This window comes from Rhinolophus sinicus, chromosome 15, assembly GCF_057876585.1.
Source record: "Rhinolophus sinicus isolate RSI-liver-muscle chromosome 15, RSI-T2T, whole genome shotgun sequence".
Classification (NCBI taxonomy): Eukaryota; Metazoa; Chordata; class Mammalia; order Chiroptera; family Rhinolophidae; genus Rhinolophus; species Rhinolophus sinicus.
The window spans coordinates 30,314,423-30,332,677 of NC_142515.1; positions in this window are offsets into that span (position 1 = coordinate 30,314,423).

Genomic DNA, 18,255 nt, shown 5'->3' on the forward strand with positions numbered 1-18,255 from the left:
GAAGAGGCAAGACCACTTCTCAGAATGTGTATAAATGGTTTACAATTTAGGTAATAAAATAAATCACTCTCTAGTTTAAGAATTTCTGCTGACCCACAGGCATTATCTGGCAGGTCCCAGATTTGGTAGCACAGCTGTAATTATTCAAGTTCCAGAGAATATCACAAAGGTAACCAACACAGATAGGCCTCTTGTGAGGTAATTGTTTTTCTTTTTTCCACACAAGGGCACTTTTGAGTTCAGTGGCAAACCTGAGTTCCTGACACAGACTTCTGATTGATTCTAGCAATGCCATCGTGACTCTCCATGATTGCTGTTTTGGGAAGCTGACTGACTGGCACATCCACCTAACTCAGGTTCAGATTGGGTCAGGCTTGGGCAGACTGTGTTTTCAAAAGGATCATCTAATCTGATTGGTAGTTTCCCATTTCCTGAAAATGATAAATTTAAAATCCAAATATACTTATTTGGTAATCTACCTTGACCTGATCAAGGACAGAAGGGTCAGGGAAGAGAGTGGTCATGATAACATTAGACCAATTTAGAGTCTCTCAACTATGGGGAGAATGGGTACGAGTAGAGCATTCTGTGGAGGGCAAAGGAGCCGAGGTGCAGTAGCAATGCACTGCGAACCCTGGAGACATCAGAAAAGGTTCGTATAGGTATCTGATGTGCTTTCCCTGGGAAGGGCAGAGTGGTTGTGCACATGGACGTGGCACCAGACAGACTTTGGGTTGAGTCCTGGTTTACTGAATGATTCTGTGCATTGAATGACTTTCAAAAATGTATTTATTGAATGACTCTGGCTAAGTTACTTAACTTTTTTCAGGTTTAGTTTCCTTCTCTGTAAAATAGGGATAATGAAGGTGCTTATATCACATGGTTAGTGTGAGGGTGTATTAAGACGTGTGCGAAGCTCAGTGAATGTCAGAGGGCTGGTTCTGTGAGTTTACGGAGTCTACACAGTAGCTTAATTGGTCAATCCTTAGTTTTGTGAGTATCAAGGGAAAGGCTCAAAAGTGATTGTGTTTTCATTGGCAAGCTGGTCTTTAAAACAATAGGATCATTTCTGGCAACCATGTGGGTGGGGAGAATGTGTGGACAAACTCCCAAGTGGCGAGGAAGACAATGTGTCACCCCAGCACAGTACAACGCACTTACCATGACGTTCTGTATTGTGAGGCCATATCTCAGACCACAGTGAGCAACATCTCCTCTGGCATAACTGTGCGCATGTAAATCATAGGTCTTTTTTTGTAATAGTTAGCAGAGCTACCATATCTCCATATGAAATGACGTGAGGAAATGTTTAGGAAATCATGTTAAAAGAAGAAACAAAATGGGTCCTCCCCGCTGACTCCCTTGCTATCAGTAATTAGGAGGCATGTAAATTCAGGTCAGAGTCCCTGCCTCCTTCCCTACTGGTGTCTGTCCAGTACTCTAGGTCTGGGCACTATTCTTGCTTTTGGCCACGATGGTCAGGTTTGCTCCCGGCTCAGACCCTGAACTTGGTCTCTACCATATTTTCTCCACACAGACTTCTCTAGTGTCACCAAATGACATCCACCATTGGTTCCTGAAGCTTCATGCTCCATGCTCTGGGTCTGGGATATCGGACATGTTCGGGGGACATCTGGGATGTGTACCTCCCCCAGGAGACATCCAGGGAGGATGAGGTTTGGATCACCTCAGGCCTTGTCCTGAATGACTCCAGACCACCAGACGGAGGAATGGCCACACTCCAGGACTTGACTGGAGTCAAGGAGCCAGGAACGTAATTCCATATGCCTCCCTTGGTTACCTGCTACCTGGATTTAAACTTCCTAGCCAAGTCAGTCAGTGATACAAAGCAGATTCAGCTCTAGCCCACTTCTGAGTAACAGACATTATCATCGCCGCTTGGCAAAAATGGAAGCGTGAAATGTGAGTCAGTTGTTTTATTCCACTTCCTAGTGGAGAGAGACAGTTTCTCATCCCGTGTGAATCGAGTCATCCAGGAAGAAACTCTGTCCCAGAGAATTATTCAGACAGCGACTGTGGCTGCTCCTAATTAGACGCAGGCTGGCTCAGGAGGCTGGGACCTGATGCGGCGGACGAGCACAGCTGCTCTTGGCCATCACACCAGGCTGGCCTCTTCTTCAGTCTCCTGGCACCGGTGTTCCTCCCTTAAGCAAATGATCACAATGATCATTACTGCCTATTTAAGTGTAGCACACCCAGTTTTTGGTGTTATCTCCTCTCAACCCCGACACACACACTAGCTTCTGAGGAGGTGGCTTCCAGCCACTGGAGAGCTTTTTAATTTTTTTTTTTTTTATTGCTGAACCCTGAGACGCTGCCAGCAAGCAAGGCTGGCGGCAGACTCAGAAGCAGAGCTGAATTACTCACCATGATGGGGGTGGCGGTGCGGGACAGGAAAACTAGAGTCCTACGGGGGAAATACAGGATGGCGGAGACACAAGACAGTGAGGTTCAGAACTGCTTCAGCAAAGGGAAGAGAAGCTTCCAGGTTGGGGATCCGATACTTCGCAAGAGAATTTAGAGTATTTCTCTGGGGTGTGTACAATGGAAACCAAACCCCTTCCTCCATCTCCTATACAGAATCTTGGTCAAGACCTGTGTTGCTCATGAATGCTTTTGGTACAGAGCAGTGTGTCTATTTATTTATTGGAAAGAAGAGAGATGCTATGTCCTGCATCAAAGTTAGCAAGAGATGAAAAAAGAGGCTGCTTGCAGGACAGTGACGTCTGAGTTATTTGTGTAATTATAGTATTTGTTCAATGCCTGTTCCTCCCTGTCTAATGGCTGAGCTACATGAGGAGAGGAATTATGCTTCTTGTTAGCACATCCTCTTTGCCTAGCACAATCTTGGCACATAGTAGGTGTTCAAATATGTGTTGGATGTATACACAAGTGACTCCACTCAATAGCTCCATACAACTTTTGATTCCCAGCTGAACTGAAGTCTGAAAAACAATGTTTCTTTGTCTCTTTGCCCAAGGTCCCCAGGGCACATTAGGAGGCTGATGGTTGTGGGATAGTGGGTGTAGCAGCAGCAGATTTTAGGGCAATGCATTTAGAAAGACACTCTTGGGTCCTAATATGGTGGTGCTGTTGGCTGACAACATAGTTGGAATACCCTCTGCAGGAAAAAATACAGGCCATCAAGATACCCACTTTATTTTCAGTGGAGGAAGCCAATCTAATTCCCATAAGTATTATAGTCACAGCATTAGTACGGGATTTTACATGCTGATTTATAAGGGAAAAAAATAAAGCTCTGCTAGAAGAATTGCATGTGTTCTTTTCCTGTTTACCCTCTGGGAACTTCTATTGTAGAGAGGAATTGAACTCCCAGTTGTACTCAGTCGTGACATATAGGAAGAAACATAAAGCATACCTAGTTGCAATAACTTTCAATTTTCTTCCTTAGGCCAAAATGAAACTTATTAAATTGAGAAGGAAACTCTATAGGTTACAAAGTGTCACTAAAAGAGAGAATGATATTTTGAATCAGAAGATGGGGACCAGCTCAACCACCTTCCAGCTATATCAGCTTGGAGAAGAAAATTGGATGAATGCTTGGAGCTTCAGTTTCCTTATGTGTAAGATAGAAATATTACTGTGATGTGTGTATGTGACGTTTTGATACAATGGTTTTGATGTAGCTGCTTTGGCTTAACCATTCTCATGCAGCTTAAAAGTATAACAAATCCTTTACACTTTGAATTATTTTTTTGTTTTAAAGCAATGTGTATATGAGAATCCCTACCTCATTTATGTATCCCACTTGAAGCCTGGCTCACCATGGAAAATTAGGAGTCAAAGATGAATTAAAAGCCAGTGATATCTACTATGAATAGGACGTGACAATTAGGGGGTGGGAATCATTGTTTGGGGTGGGGAATTCTATAAATACAAAAATCCAATAGCAGCAACTTCCATATACCCAAATAGTGATATAGTTTGTATCAGGAGAGATGTTTTGTTTAGGGAAATGTATTGAAGACTTCTTTGGAAGTGGGCTTGCCCTGAAAGGAAGCAGAGAAAGAGAGAAAGGAATGCGCGCACGCGCGCACACACACACACACACACACACATACACACACACACACAGAAGTTGAATTGCTCTGCAAAATAAATTAAGGAAATTGTGGGGTTTCTCAAGGGTGATTAAGGAGAGGGATGGCAAATGGCTCAGATTGGTGTAAAGAGAGAAATGTAAGGAGAGAAGAGGAGAGAGCCAAGATGGTGGCAAGCTAAGTTCTAAGGAGGAAGTCTGTGTGGCAGAGAAAGGCAATCCAGTCTAGGGGTGTCCCAGGTCTTCTTCTTTAATAACTGATTTTGCTTGAGTTCTCAATTTCAGAAAACAATCAATAAAAAGTATAACGTTAACCATATAAAACTAGTAATAGCTGAAATGTGGGAAGATGAAAAAAACCAAGAGCAAGAAAATCGTTCCTAATTCACAATGATTCTTCATAGTTGCAGGTTTGCTACCATGTGTTTAGGGTATGGCTTTTGTTTTGTTTATCCGTGTGTGGGGCCCAATGTGCTTCATCATTCTGAGAACTTATGTCTTTCTTTAATTCTGAAAACTTCTCGGACTTTGTCTTTTTCAAATTCCTTCTATTATCTCCATTTTTTTTTTCTACTTTGCCCTTCTGGAAGTCCTATTTGACAATGTTGAACTTTATCTGAGATGTGTGTTTCTGGAAAGCAGGCTAGTTAAGAACACTCCCCCCCCCGCCCCCCGCCCCCATACAACCACCACCACACATACAATTCTTTTGTGTTCTGGAAGCAGCTAACTTCAAAGGACCACCCTGCCCTGGATCCTCTGAAATAAGGCCCATCTCCATCCTTCCTCATGGCTTCCATAAGACTCTCCATGCCTCTCTTATTTACCTGTCTCTGTAAAACCCCAGATCCTCTTCCTTTTCATGACACATTCCTCATCATAAGCTGATGAACTGGTGATTCCTGTGCTCTCTGAATTGCAGTATTCCTACAGAACTATTTTGAGTTTGCTTCTGTTCCAGTCCTAGTAATTTCACAAATCCTGCATCCGTTTTTCATATTAACGTATCATTTTGAGGATAGTGAAAAACTGGGCCTTATCGCCTTCTATGGTATGGGCTTTCATTTCTCATGACTTACATGAATTTTTTTCCACCCAGGGCCCTGGTCACCGTCAAGATCTATTGACACAGACTTTCCCAGAGGATGGTGGTTCTTCTAGCCCCATGTCATGGATGGGATAGCTTTTCAAAATTCTCAGCTATTCTTTTTTTTTTTTTTTGGTCAGAGGCATGATTCCAGTTCCCTCTTCTTGGGAGCATCCTACACACATAGACGTTTAAAATTACCCCTCAATATAAACAAACAGAACTCAGATCTGTTACTGTAAGGTTTAATTTGCCAGTCGTCCTCCATGGATCTTTTTAAGTTCCATGCCTCTCCTATTATTGTAACATACGATTGTATCGTGCAGATAGACCTGGATTTTCAACCTTGACTTCCATTTTAAAGCTTGTTTCTAGTCACGGTTTTGGGAGCTGCTGACTCAGTTGTAGTCAGTAATAGCCAGAGCAGTCAAACTCACATTTTCCAGTGTTAGGCAGGAGAGGAAAATACTCCAGATGGGGAGGGAATCTGGAACCTTCTAATTAAAATCCCAAGAGTTTCCCATTCCCTTTGCTAGGAATGGTTGCTACCGCCATGCTGACTTAGGGGGTGGTTGCTATCATCTGTGCCTCTCTGTGGGACATGTGGACACGCACCCTTCCCTTAAAACAGGGAAGAAAATAAAAGTCAGAGACATAAAATGAAGGCTAGAAATGAGGTTATTACAAGAAGGCATACTAAGAAGTCCTTATACACTTGCTATGGGAGGAAATTAAGATTCCCAACAGCCAGTCTAAGAGGAAAACATAGTTAGTTACCCATTTCACAGTGGCTGAGAGATAAAAACAAGTAAAGTTGCTCAACTGAAGCTTGCAGCACTAACAAGGAGAGTTTATGTGAGGAGGAAGTTCAAACAAATACTTTGATATTTGTCTTAGTCAACTCAAGCTGGTACAGCAAAATACCGCACACAGAGTGGCTTTGATAACAGCCATTTCTTTCTCAGTTCTAGAGGCCGGGAAGCCTAGTATCAAGGGGCTAGCAGATTCAATTCTTTTCCTTCCTGTCTTCCTGACGGCCGCCTCCTCCCTATATATTCACATGAAATGGAGAGGAAACTGTGGTGTCTCTTCCTGTTCTTGTAAAGGGCAGCAATCCCATCATGAGGGCCTCACCCTCCTGACCTCATCTAAACCTAATTATCTCCCAAGGCCCCACCTCCACCATGACATTGGGGGTTAGGGCTTCAAAATGTGAATTTGTGGGGTGGTACAAACATTGAGTCCCTAACAATATGCCCCTTGGAATGCAGACTATGAGATCCCAAAGTTCATGCTTGAGGAAGAATAAATTACACACTAAACGACCTTTTTGGAGGGTATTAACAGATATTATTTTTGTTGAGCTGAGTTTATAGGTTTGGGGTCAGAGCAAAAGAGAAACTAAGAGCTACCCTGCTGGTCTTTCCCTGCCTTTCTCTCATATTTTCCTCAGCCTTCCCTCTACATTAAAGTAGAGTTTAAAGTACCACCAAGTATTTTTTAGCCTGTCAAGAGAATCCACATGTTTCTATCTATGTTTGTTTGGATAGTAAATTTATCCTGGCACAGGCCCTTCCTCATGTTCCCAGCTAATCTGTTTATTATGTCCATATTTGCTTCTCTTCTAGTTTTTATCACTCTCCGATCTCTAACGGGGTTGCCAAAAATTGTATACACATGACTTGTATTCGTCTTTTGTTACCGGTATATATTGAGTATTACAATTTTAATATAGTTTTTTCCTTTCTTAAAATGTGTATACATTTTTTTGGTACCCTCTGTCTTTCTGGGTGTCTCAACTCTTTCTGGTTCATATATTGTTTCCTGTCACCCTGCACATGGAGCTGAAAAAGCAACAACTCTTTTCATGAATGGGAGAGCTCCATAAAAAGTCCTATAAATAAAGGGGTGTGACCGCTGGTGGAGGATGATGTGTTCATGGGAATTGTAGCCCAAAGCAGACTTTCTCCAGTCATAGTTTGGGCACTGTCCCCTTCACTCTGCTTTTTTGTTTTGTTTTATTTGTTTTGTCATTAGCGATCCTTTAGGAGAGCCCTCTCCTAATTTGATATTAATTCAGGATGGCATGAAGAACTCTTAAACCTGGGAGTCATGAAATGTGGGTTTTAAGGAGCTGTTATGTTGAGTAATAAATTTACTTTCCCTCTCCAGTCTTCATTTTTCACATCTGAAAAATAAAGATTCAAAATAGAATAGTAGCTTTAAATGTTCTAAAATGCTATCTTCCAAAGAAGCTTTAAAAGGCAACCTAATAGATTAAAAGAGAGTTGCTATATTCAAATGGAGGTGGTGGTTGTAATGGTGGGTGCTATCCCCTTTCCTTCAGTCCCCATTGAAACCCCAGAGCATCCTATAGAATTGTTCCAACTTTAAAGTGCGACATTGAGAAAACCACTGGTCTAGATCAGAGGTCAGCAAACTTTTTCTGTAAAGGGCTATGTAATATATATTTTTGTTTTTAGGTACAATATCATCTTTGTTGCAATTACTCAACTCTGCCATCATAGGATTAAAACTGCCGTAGACAGTACTTAAACAAATGGGTGTGACTGGATTTGGCTCCCAGGTAATAATTTGCCAATCTCTGGTTGGCAAAACCCCTAGATGATTTTTGAGGTTGTTCCAAGTATATGTATACATATCAGAAGACTCAACTCAGATATACGCATTTTGGTTGATCAAAGAAGGAAACTACATGCATCCAACTAGTCAGTTTTCAAAGGCCATGGGTAAGTCTTCTCCCCATCCTACTTGTGTTTCCATCGAAGCTGCCAGTTTAATGAGCCTGGGTACCATCCTCTCCAGTAGGATTTCTTCTTGAGGCTTCCAGCAGAGGGCAAAAGCAGACTTGTTTACCCACCTGCTTTCTCCTAGAAACTTCAGGCTAGCCTGGGGTTGGGGCTAAACTTTCAGGTAATGTAGACACTCAAAAGTGACATAGAAATGGCATGCATGATAGAATTAGTAAACAATAACATTAAAACACTTATTATAACTGTATTCCATGTGTTCAAGAAATTAGAGGAAATGTTTAACATAAATAGAGAAATAGAAGATAATAAAATGTCCAAATCAAAATTTTAGACATGAAAATTATGTCTGAGGTGAAAAATGCACTGTATGGGAATAATGGCAGATTAGACATAGATCAGTAGACATGAAGACATAGCAATAGAAATACCCAAAATGAAACACAGAGATAGACTGATAAAAATGAGCAGAAAATGGGTGAACTATGGGACAAAATCAAACAGCCAAATAGTTGTGTAATTACAGGCTCTAAAGGAGGGAAGACAGGAAAAGTATTTGAAGAAATAATGCCGCCAAATTTTCCAAATTTGATGAAACAATATACCCTTAGATTCAAAATGTGAATTTCAAGTACAATAAATATGAAGAAAATTACACCAAAAGCATACTAAATCAAACAGCTTAAAAACAGTGATAAAGAAAAAAAGTCTTAAAAGCTGTCAGAGGAAAAAAAAGACCTATCATATACATACAGAGAAACAGATAATGATGAAAATACATTTCTTGTTGGAAAAATGCATGCCGTAAAACAGCGGAGCAGTATCTTCAAGTACTGAAGAAGGAAAGGCTTTAAAAGTAGAATTCTTTACTCAGTAAAAATACCTTCCAAAAATGAAGGCAAAATAACAGCTTTTCATGTATAGGTATATATATATATGTATATATATATATATATATATATATATATATATATATATATATAAAATAACTGAAAAAATTCATCACCAGCAGACTATTATAAGGCCAGTACTATAAGAAATGTTGAAGGTAGTCCTTCAGGCAGAAAGGAAATGATATGAGATAAAAATCTGGATCTGTGAAAAGCACTGGAAATAACTAAGTTGGTAAATGTAAAGATTTTTTTATTATTATTTAAAATCTTTAAAAAATAATCTGCTGTTTAAAGAAAAAATATAACAATGTATGGGGGGTTTTGTAACATATGTAGAAGAAAAATGTAAGACAATAACAGCACAAATACTGGGAGGGGAAAATGTCTAATATTGTGAAGTCTTAGACTGTACATGAAGTGGTATATCACTTGATGATAGACGTTAAGTTAAATATGTATACTATAAACCCCAAAGAAACCACTAAAACCACAGCAAAGAATTATAGTTAATAATTCAAGAAAGGATCTCGAGTAATAGTTGTCAAATACACAAATAAGCCAAAAGGAAGACAGGAAAAGAAGAGAAAGTTACAAAAACACATAGGACAAATAGAAAACAAATTACCTAAAGCTTTTGGGGATCAATAGCTTTGTTGTATAATCCAAGCTTTGACTGTGAGGAAGCCGAAGGACGTTAGAGAAGAATGTCTACATTTGTATACATTGTATATGTATTTAATGCATCCTTATTCTGTGTCAGTTACTGGCCTAGGTGTCGGAAATGCAGTGCTCAATAAGCAAAGAGAAGCATACTTGATGATGAATAAAGACAGAGAAAGCACAGGTGACGCTGACTGAGATCTTAGATCCAGTCCTACCTGAGATCACATCTATTCTGTCTTCCCCAATTATAAAAGGTCATTAAATTTTCCCTTTTGCTAAAGATAGTACTTGGAATTTTGGTTCTGTCCCTTGCATGTGAAAGAATCTGACCAATGGAGAGGGTGAACAAGTATTTTGGCAAGAGTGTAAAAAGGGCACGTGTAATTTGAAATGGCATAGTCAACATATGTATTTTTTGTGTGTGTAGTGCAAAACACAGAAAGTAGAGCTAAAAAAAAATCCTGGTTAGTGGGAATGCACATAATAGAGAGTGAGAAGATGATGTAAACCATTATTTGCTTCTGAAATAATATTAATAATTATAATTTTTAAGCTCCTAATATGCCAAATACTTTTCAAACATTGTATCTCTTCAATCCTCAAAACCATACTCTAAGTAGTAATAGTTGGTTAGGACCTTGAGTCAGTTAATAAATACTACCTGTCTTCACCTAAGTTCTAAATAACCTGAGAAATAAGACAAAAACAACAAAGAGGAAACTATCACTTTTCTTTCTGTAAAAGACTAAGTCAGATGATTTACATCAACAGGCGAGCTGGATGTCTCCTCCACTGAAGCCGTCTAGTCACTGGGATGATGGGTCTGTGCAGATCTCCCAACGTGGGCGCTGTCCAAGAAAGATGTACAACACGGAGGACTTCACTCCCAGGAAGGAACATGGAAAATCGGAGCCAAGAACACTTCGTTTATGCTTACCAAACTCACCCGTTAGATAAGTCTCTTCACTTCATCTTGGGTAGAGTGATTAAAGGAGTGGAGAAAGGCCAGACACACATCCCTATTTGAGCTCCTCCAACTAGGAAGGAAACTTCGAGTGGGGAAGTGTTTCCCAACATAGCTCAGTTTTATAGATGAAGAAAATGAGGCTCAGAAATGTTAAATAATTTGGCCAAGATCATGCATTTAATGCTAAGTGGCAGAACTAGGAATCAAGGTCCAGTTGACCACCAACTTTCCACGTGTTACACTCTGCCTCTTGTTACATTTTAAAATGTTTGTGTGCAATTCTACTACTAGGAATTTAACAATATACCACCGTAAGTGCACAAAGATATATCTAGCAGGATATTTGCTGCAGCATATTTTTAGTGGGAAAAATTAAAAGTGACTCAAATGTTCTTCAACGCAGAAATAATTAAATAAATTGTGGCATATCCACAGAGCAAAATACAGCAATTTTTTTAAAAGGGGAGGAAGAAAAACTAAGATAAATTGAAAGTGAAAAAAAACCCACATAACAGAACATCATGTATAGTGTGTTCCTCTTTGGGTAAATTTCAAAAGTATATGTTTACACATACATAGAACATTTCTGTAGAAAAAAGAAAAACTTAATAAAGGTTAATTTTAGGTGGTGGAAGGAGTGATGGTCAGGGTGCACTGACTTTTCACTTTAAATACTTTTATGAGTTTTCTCTTTTTTTGATGTATATTTCACACATCATAAAATTCACGCATATGCAGTGTACTTGGCTTTAGTTACACATATTCACAAGGTTGTGAAACCATTAACACTTACTCAATGTTAATTCCAGAACATTTTATCACCCCCCAAAGAGATCCCATACCCATTAGTACTTACTTCCCATTCTCATATATCCCCGATCCGATCCTGGCAACCACTTATTTACTTTTTGTCTCTAAGGATATTCGTATTCTAGACATTTTATATAAATGAAATCAAACAACACGTGGCCTTTTGTATCTTGCTTCTTTCACTTAGTATAATGTTTTCAAGGTTCATTCATGTTGTATTATTATCAGTATTTTATTCCTTTTAATAGCTGAAGAATATTTTATTGTATGTTTATATACCACTTCATATTTATGCATTCTTCAATTGATGGATGTTTGGGTTGTTTCCATTCTTTGTCTATTATAAATAATATTACTATGAATATTTGTGTGCAAAGTTTTGTGTGGACGTATGTTTTCAATTCTCTTGGGTGTATAGCTCTTGGGAATGGAATTGTGGGGTATTATGATAACTTTTTTCCAAAGCAGGGGAACCATTTTATATTCTCCATTTTTTTTTTTAAAGATTTTATTGGGGAAGGGGAACAGGACTTTATCGGGGAACAGCGTGTATTTCCAGGACTTTTTTTTTCCAAGTCAAGTTGCTGTCCTTTCAGTCTTAGTTGTGGAGGGCACAGCTCAGCTCCAGGTCCAGTTGCCATTGTTAGTTGCAGGGGGCGCTGCCCACCATCCCTTGCGGGACTCGAGGAATTGAACTGGCACCCTTGTGGTTGAGAGCCCACTGACCCAGGTGGGAATCGAACCGGCAGCCTTAGGAGTTAGGAACATGGAGCTCTAACCGCCTGAGCCACCAGGCCGGCCCCATATTCTCCATTTTTGACGGATCATTTTGTTGGATACAGAATTTTGGGGTGACAGTCTTTTTCAGCACTTTTAAAATGTCATGCCACTGCCTTTTGACCTCCATGGTTTCTGATGAGAAATCAGCTTTTAATGTCATCGAGGATTCCTTGTATGTGTTGAGTCACTTCCCTCTTGCTGTTTACGAGATTCTCTTTGTCTTTCAACAGTTTATGATGTATCGAGGTAGATCTCTTCCTTCTTGGATATATAGATTATATTTTTCATTTAAATTTAGGAAGTTTGGGCTATTTTTCTTTTAGATATTCTTTCTGCCCTTTTCTTTCTCTCCCCTCCTTCTGGGACTTTCCTTTACACATGTTGGTGTGCTTGATGCTTCACAGATCTACGAGGCGCTTTAGTTTTTTCTTTTCTTTTCTGTCTGTTACTCAGACTACATCATCCAATAGTCCTATTTTCACATTTGTTAATTCTTTCTTCTGACAGCTCAAAGCTCTTGTTAAACCTCTCTAATAAAGCTTTCGTTTCACTTATTGTGTTTTTCAATGCCAGAATATCTATGTGTTTCTTTTGACTCATCTCAATATTTTTATTGACATTCTGTTTTGATATTTACTGAGGCATCCTTCTCGTGCTTTCCTTTAGCACTTTAAACATGATTTCCTTTAAATTTTGGAACATATTTTAAGTAGCTGACTTAAATTCTTTGTCCCAACATCTGGGCCTGTTTAGCAACAGTTTATGTGAAATGCTTTTTTTCCCCTGTGTATAGGCCACACTTTCTTATTTCTTTGGATGGCTAGTGATTTTCCTGTCTAAAACTGGACATTTTAAACAATATAATGTGGCAATACTTTAAATCATATTTCCCTCTTCTCCAGGGTGTGTTGTTGTAGCTGTTTGTTGTTGTATCTATTTGTTTGTTTAGTAACTTTCCCAATTAATTCTGTAAAGTCATTATTGTTTGTCAACTTTATCTCATGAAGGCTCCCTTTGGTTAGCTAATGATTAAACAGAAATTTCCTAAAGCTGCTGGAGCCACGTCTCCAGACTTTTGCCAGTGGGGTCCGTGTGTATTTTGAAGAACACTTTAAATGCTCAGGCAGGCAATTTACAACTCTGCTTTAGCCTTCACTTCCTGCTTACACAGAACCTGAAGATCAGCTTGTGGTGAGACCTTAGGATGAGGCCTTCTCAGGTCTTTCCTAGGCATTTATACAACCCTGGCATGTATGCAACTTTACGTATGTGCATGGTTTTCTTGATTCCCAGGAATGTGTTGGAGCTTTTCAAAGCCCCCTTTGGACACCTCATTCCCCATCTTTTAATTTTTAACTTTTTTGATCAGCTTTTTGTTAGCTCCCAACTGCTATTACTGCCTCAGGCAACTGTGATATTAAACAATTGTGACTGATGTTTTTCAACAAAGACTCCCAGGGAAAAAGGCTATTTGAAATGAGAGATGTATGAGTCACATCAAATAAAGACAAGACTTGCAATTGGGCATTTCTAGAGAATTTCCAGACAGGTCAAATAGTGACAGCTTTCTAAGAAAAATGTTTTGGGGCGGTCCAAACCCATTCTATCCCCTCCAGGAGTTGTCAAGCTGCTAGTTTTTACTGTGTTTTAGGGGCTCTTGCTCTTTAAGACTCCTATGGAGCTTGTCAGAAAGTGAAAGGAATAGGACAAATTAAAATACAGCAAATCTTATACTCCTTGGATTGTTGTCAGTTTTTGGTTAATTTTTAGAGTTTTGAAAATGTTAATTTTGACAATTTTTGCTGGTATTCTTGTTGCTTTTATGGAGAAGGAAATTTTGGGAGCTTCTTGCTCTACCATTCCTGCTAAGGTAGCCCTCCATATTGTTTTTTAAAAGTTTTTTTTTTTAAATCCATAAGCATGTATAAATTTTAAAATAAAAACAATGCATAAAATAAAGTGAATAAAAACATAAAATAAATGTTGGCCAAGTTCTAGAACTTTATAAGCATGTATGTAACTCTTTCTATGTAACTTTGGGGTAGGAAACAACACTAATTCCTGGAAAGACAGCTGTAGATCCATGTGTCCTAAACATAGGGTTTCCAGGTAAAATACAGGATTCCCAACTAGAATTGAATTTCAGATAAATGCAAATAATATTTTCATATAAATATATCCTAAATATTGAATGGGACATAATTATACCCAAAATATCATTGTTGCGTAATTCAAATATAACTGAGAATTCTAGTTTTTGTTTGTTTGTTAATTTTTGCTAAATATTGCAACTCTACCCACAAGCAATACAAATTCTGGAACTGCAAGGAACAGGAAAGCCTTCCCCACTGAAGTTGTAGGCCTCTGGGAAGGTTCTCAGAGAATGTCTCAGTTGTCCACTGAAGCTATGGTGGAGGTAAGAGAGCCACTGATGGATTCCACATTGGCCTGAGGGCAGGTGAGTTTCCAGCTTGTGGGGAAGGGGAAGAACAATTTGAGTCAGAGAGGGCGGTGAGGGAGCATGATCTGACAAGCTTTCACTTTCTATTTTAAAATTTTCTGTGCTGGTGGACTATCTTACGAGTAGGTATTCCTTTAAAATATATTTTTTAATTGAAGTTAAAAAATTTTAAATTAAGGTTTGCATTGAAGTATAAAATATATGCAGAAAAGTGCACAAATCATTATCTACAGCTCAATAAATTCACATGAATAAATTCATGAGTTTATGTTATTAGGTTGGTGCAAAAGTAATTGCAGTTTTTGCAATTATTTTTAACTGTTTAAGTTGCAATTACTTTTGCAGCAACCTAATAATTCAAACTACGGTAATTTTTAAACCAGATTCAAGATGGAGCACCTAGACTTTGAAAGCCTTTTTTCTCCCACCTTTCTAGAATCCTTACCTCCTCTTAGAGACCTAGTTGCCTCCCAGCCCCAGGCTTTTGCTCATTTAAATCACTAAAGTTTTTTTTTGTTTTTTTTTCTGGATCATTACGTATCAACTGTCAAATGCTGGTTTCAATCATGATCTATCTTGATCTATATGGATGTGCCGGTTCCTCAATTTTACTGTGAGCTCCATGTTGTAGGAACCAATTGTGTTCATCTTTACACCCCACTTCCTAGCATTGTGCTCAATAGTTCAATGAGTTTTAAATGATAATGGTAATGGTGAATGATAATGGTGATGACTGGCATTGACGGATAATATATAGAATTAGCTCCATAGGTAGCCCTTGGATCAACACGCTTGATTCTAGTTGAGTCAAACAGAGAATTCTTCCTGAGTTCCTTTGAGCTCCAGGATTGTTTTCTATTCTAATGGGACATAAGGCGGAGCCATGGGTTTGATCTGCCCATAAGATACTTCCCACATTGTTTCCAATGCCAATCTCCCATCTTCCCTAACCTCACATGGGAAAACTGTTTTGATGAAGTAATAAGCAATTTCCAAGCACTTGAGTCTTATTTGGAAAGATTTGTATTCAGAGAACTAAAAGCTGCCAACCAGTTGAATCCTTGCATAATGATGGCTTCAAATCTTGTTTGGTTAAAAACAAAACAAAACAAAACAAAAAAACGTGTTTCCCCAAAAATAAGACCTAATCGGAAAATAAGCCATAGCATGATTTTTCAGGATAACATCCCCTGAACAAAAGCCGTGATGCATCTTTTGGAGCAAAACTTAATATAAGACCTGGTCTTATTTTGGGGGAAACACAGAAAAATATATTGTTGCCGTTAAAACTTAACCAGAAAATCAATCCAGTGCAACTTAAAATGATTACAAAAGGCTTTCTCACCACAGCATTCCAGTTCCTTTGGAAGATAAACAGTCCTAATAAAAATGCATTAAGAAATTTTTGTCTTGAAGTTTTCAAGAGAATTCTTCAGTTTTGTTTTATTTTCATACAAATTTACCCAGAGTTTTATTCTATTCTTTTATTCTCAGATCCTTCATTCATAAAGACTATTAGGAATTGGGTTATCTCCACCCCCCTCAGGTATTTTGCAGTTTTAATTGAGACCAGGGGTTTACCCCAAGCCTGACTGTATAAAATATCTTCCCAGTTTAGAATTGGGGAAAAAGCTCAGGGATGGGCTCTTTTTAGCACAGCAATGTGGAGGCTATTTTCTGTCGTTCATAATTCATTATAAACTCCCTCGATAGGAGCCGTTTTCTTTCACAGAGCTCCTTGCTGGGCATACCTTTCTAATCCGGTTTATTCCATAAATCAGGAGCCTTTGCTTCTCGTAATAAGGAAAAGAAATTTTCCATGGAGTTCTAGTGTTGGTTAAATCCCTCAACTCCGGTTGAAACCAGATGGCTTTTCTACAGAAAAATCAACACACATTATATTTGTTTGACTCTTTTCAGGAGCAGTAACACGGTACTTTCTCCCTTTTCTCACAACCTCAGGAGTCCTGCTGTCTGCATCCAAGTACATCTCTGGAATTTACCAGCTCTGTGTCCTTGTGGTGAGTTACTTAATCTCTTTTGTTTCCTCCTCTATAAAATGGGGATTATAATGGAACCAATTTCATAGAGGTGTGGTAAGGATTCAAAGGAATACTGAAAGTAAGGCACACAGCTCAAAGCTCAATAAATGGTAGCTATCGTTTTCACTCTATTTGGCTTCTTGTTTAAACCCATTGAGTTTTTGGAGATTTAAAAAAAAAAGTTCAGAGGAATTCTGTAGTTACAGAGAACCATCACCAAATTTTTTACACCTCTGAGCTCAGAAATACTGATATTTCTATTAAGGCCTTACTGTTTTATGAACAGTTTCAGTTGTCTCTTCTCACTTGTCTCCCCAAATGAGACCCTTGTCCATTTCTTGAAACCAAATATAGCAAAACCGCCTCCAGCAGAAAGCTAGGAAGAGGGTGTGAAAGGGAATGAGACCAAAATAAACGAAACAACCTTTGTCCCTTTTCCAAGTATTTCTGGGAACTTGAGACTAGTGTTAATACTAGTTAAACTGAGTGTATTCAGAGAGATGGGGGAAACGCTTATTACACTGAGTTGAAATTTTCATCTCTGTAAGGTATATACACGTTAAACATTGTGACATTAGGATGGGCTGGTAGTAGTCTCCCAAGATTAGCCTTCATATTAAAAGAGGTTGAGGACTTATTGTAAAAGCCTTTTTAAAAAATGTGTAGATTCCAGTAAGATATACCCTGGGGGTGGATAGAAATACTCTGATTCAGGGGACAGAGAGTAGTAAGTCTTTGTATGACCACAGAAGTTAGATGTACCCACTAATATCACTAATAATAACAAAAAATCACCCCTGGAAAATTATTCCAAAGGTTACCCTGACAACAAATGTGACAGGACTTATGTCTTATGGACCAGTATTTGTGTGAAATCTGTCAAGTCCTAGGGCAGTCATCCCAGATGAAGAAACGGATGGTAACCTGTAGCTTTTACATATTCATATTTCTCATGTACAACTGTACATGATGGCCCTGGGTGATTCATCTGTTAGTGAGTTCGGGAGAACTGAGTATGTGTGACTCAGCCTCTTCCTCCTATTTATTTGGGGTCTGCCTTTCTGCAGAGAAATTCTCTATGTTGTAAATTATACAAAAGAGCCTGCCCTCCCCCCTGGAAGCCTGCAGATTTCCAGCTCTCCCTGTGATTGATGGGTAAGTTTAATTCTGGGATACAGTATGAGAAAGCCCTCTGTTGCCACAGAGCTAAAACTCATTCTCCAAACATCTCCTTCCTTTTGGCTTTTATCTGTCTGATTCTTGAGTCTTTTTCTCAATTTAAACAGAACTTACACAGAGAAAAAGAGAGTAATATTTACTGACCCTTTAAAGTCTCAACCTTCATTATTTATTGAGCAACTACTGTATACCAGATTCTCCAAACACATCGTCTCTTTCGATCCTCCCTATGTCTGTGAGTTTGGCATCGTTATCCCCATTTTACAGAAGAATTGAGGTCAGAGACATTCAGTGAGTGTCAGTAAGGGATAGAGCTGGGATTTAAGCCCATAGTCTTCTGATTCCAAAGCTTATCCTCCCTCTACTCTGCAGTGGTTTCCAAATAATTTTCAGGGGCAGCACCTTTTTTTTTTTTTTTCTAAAAATGAAATGTTTCAAGCTAAATATGTAAAACAGAAAAAAAAGTTGAGGTGCTCTGGGTGTCATGTGGGTGGGGGGCTCAGAGTTCCACTCACCTCATT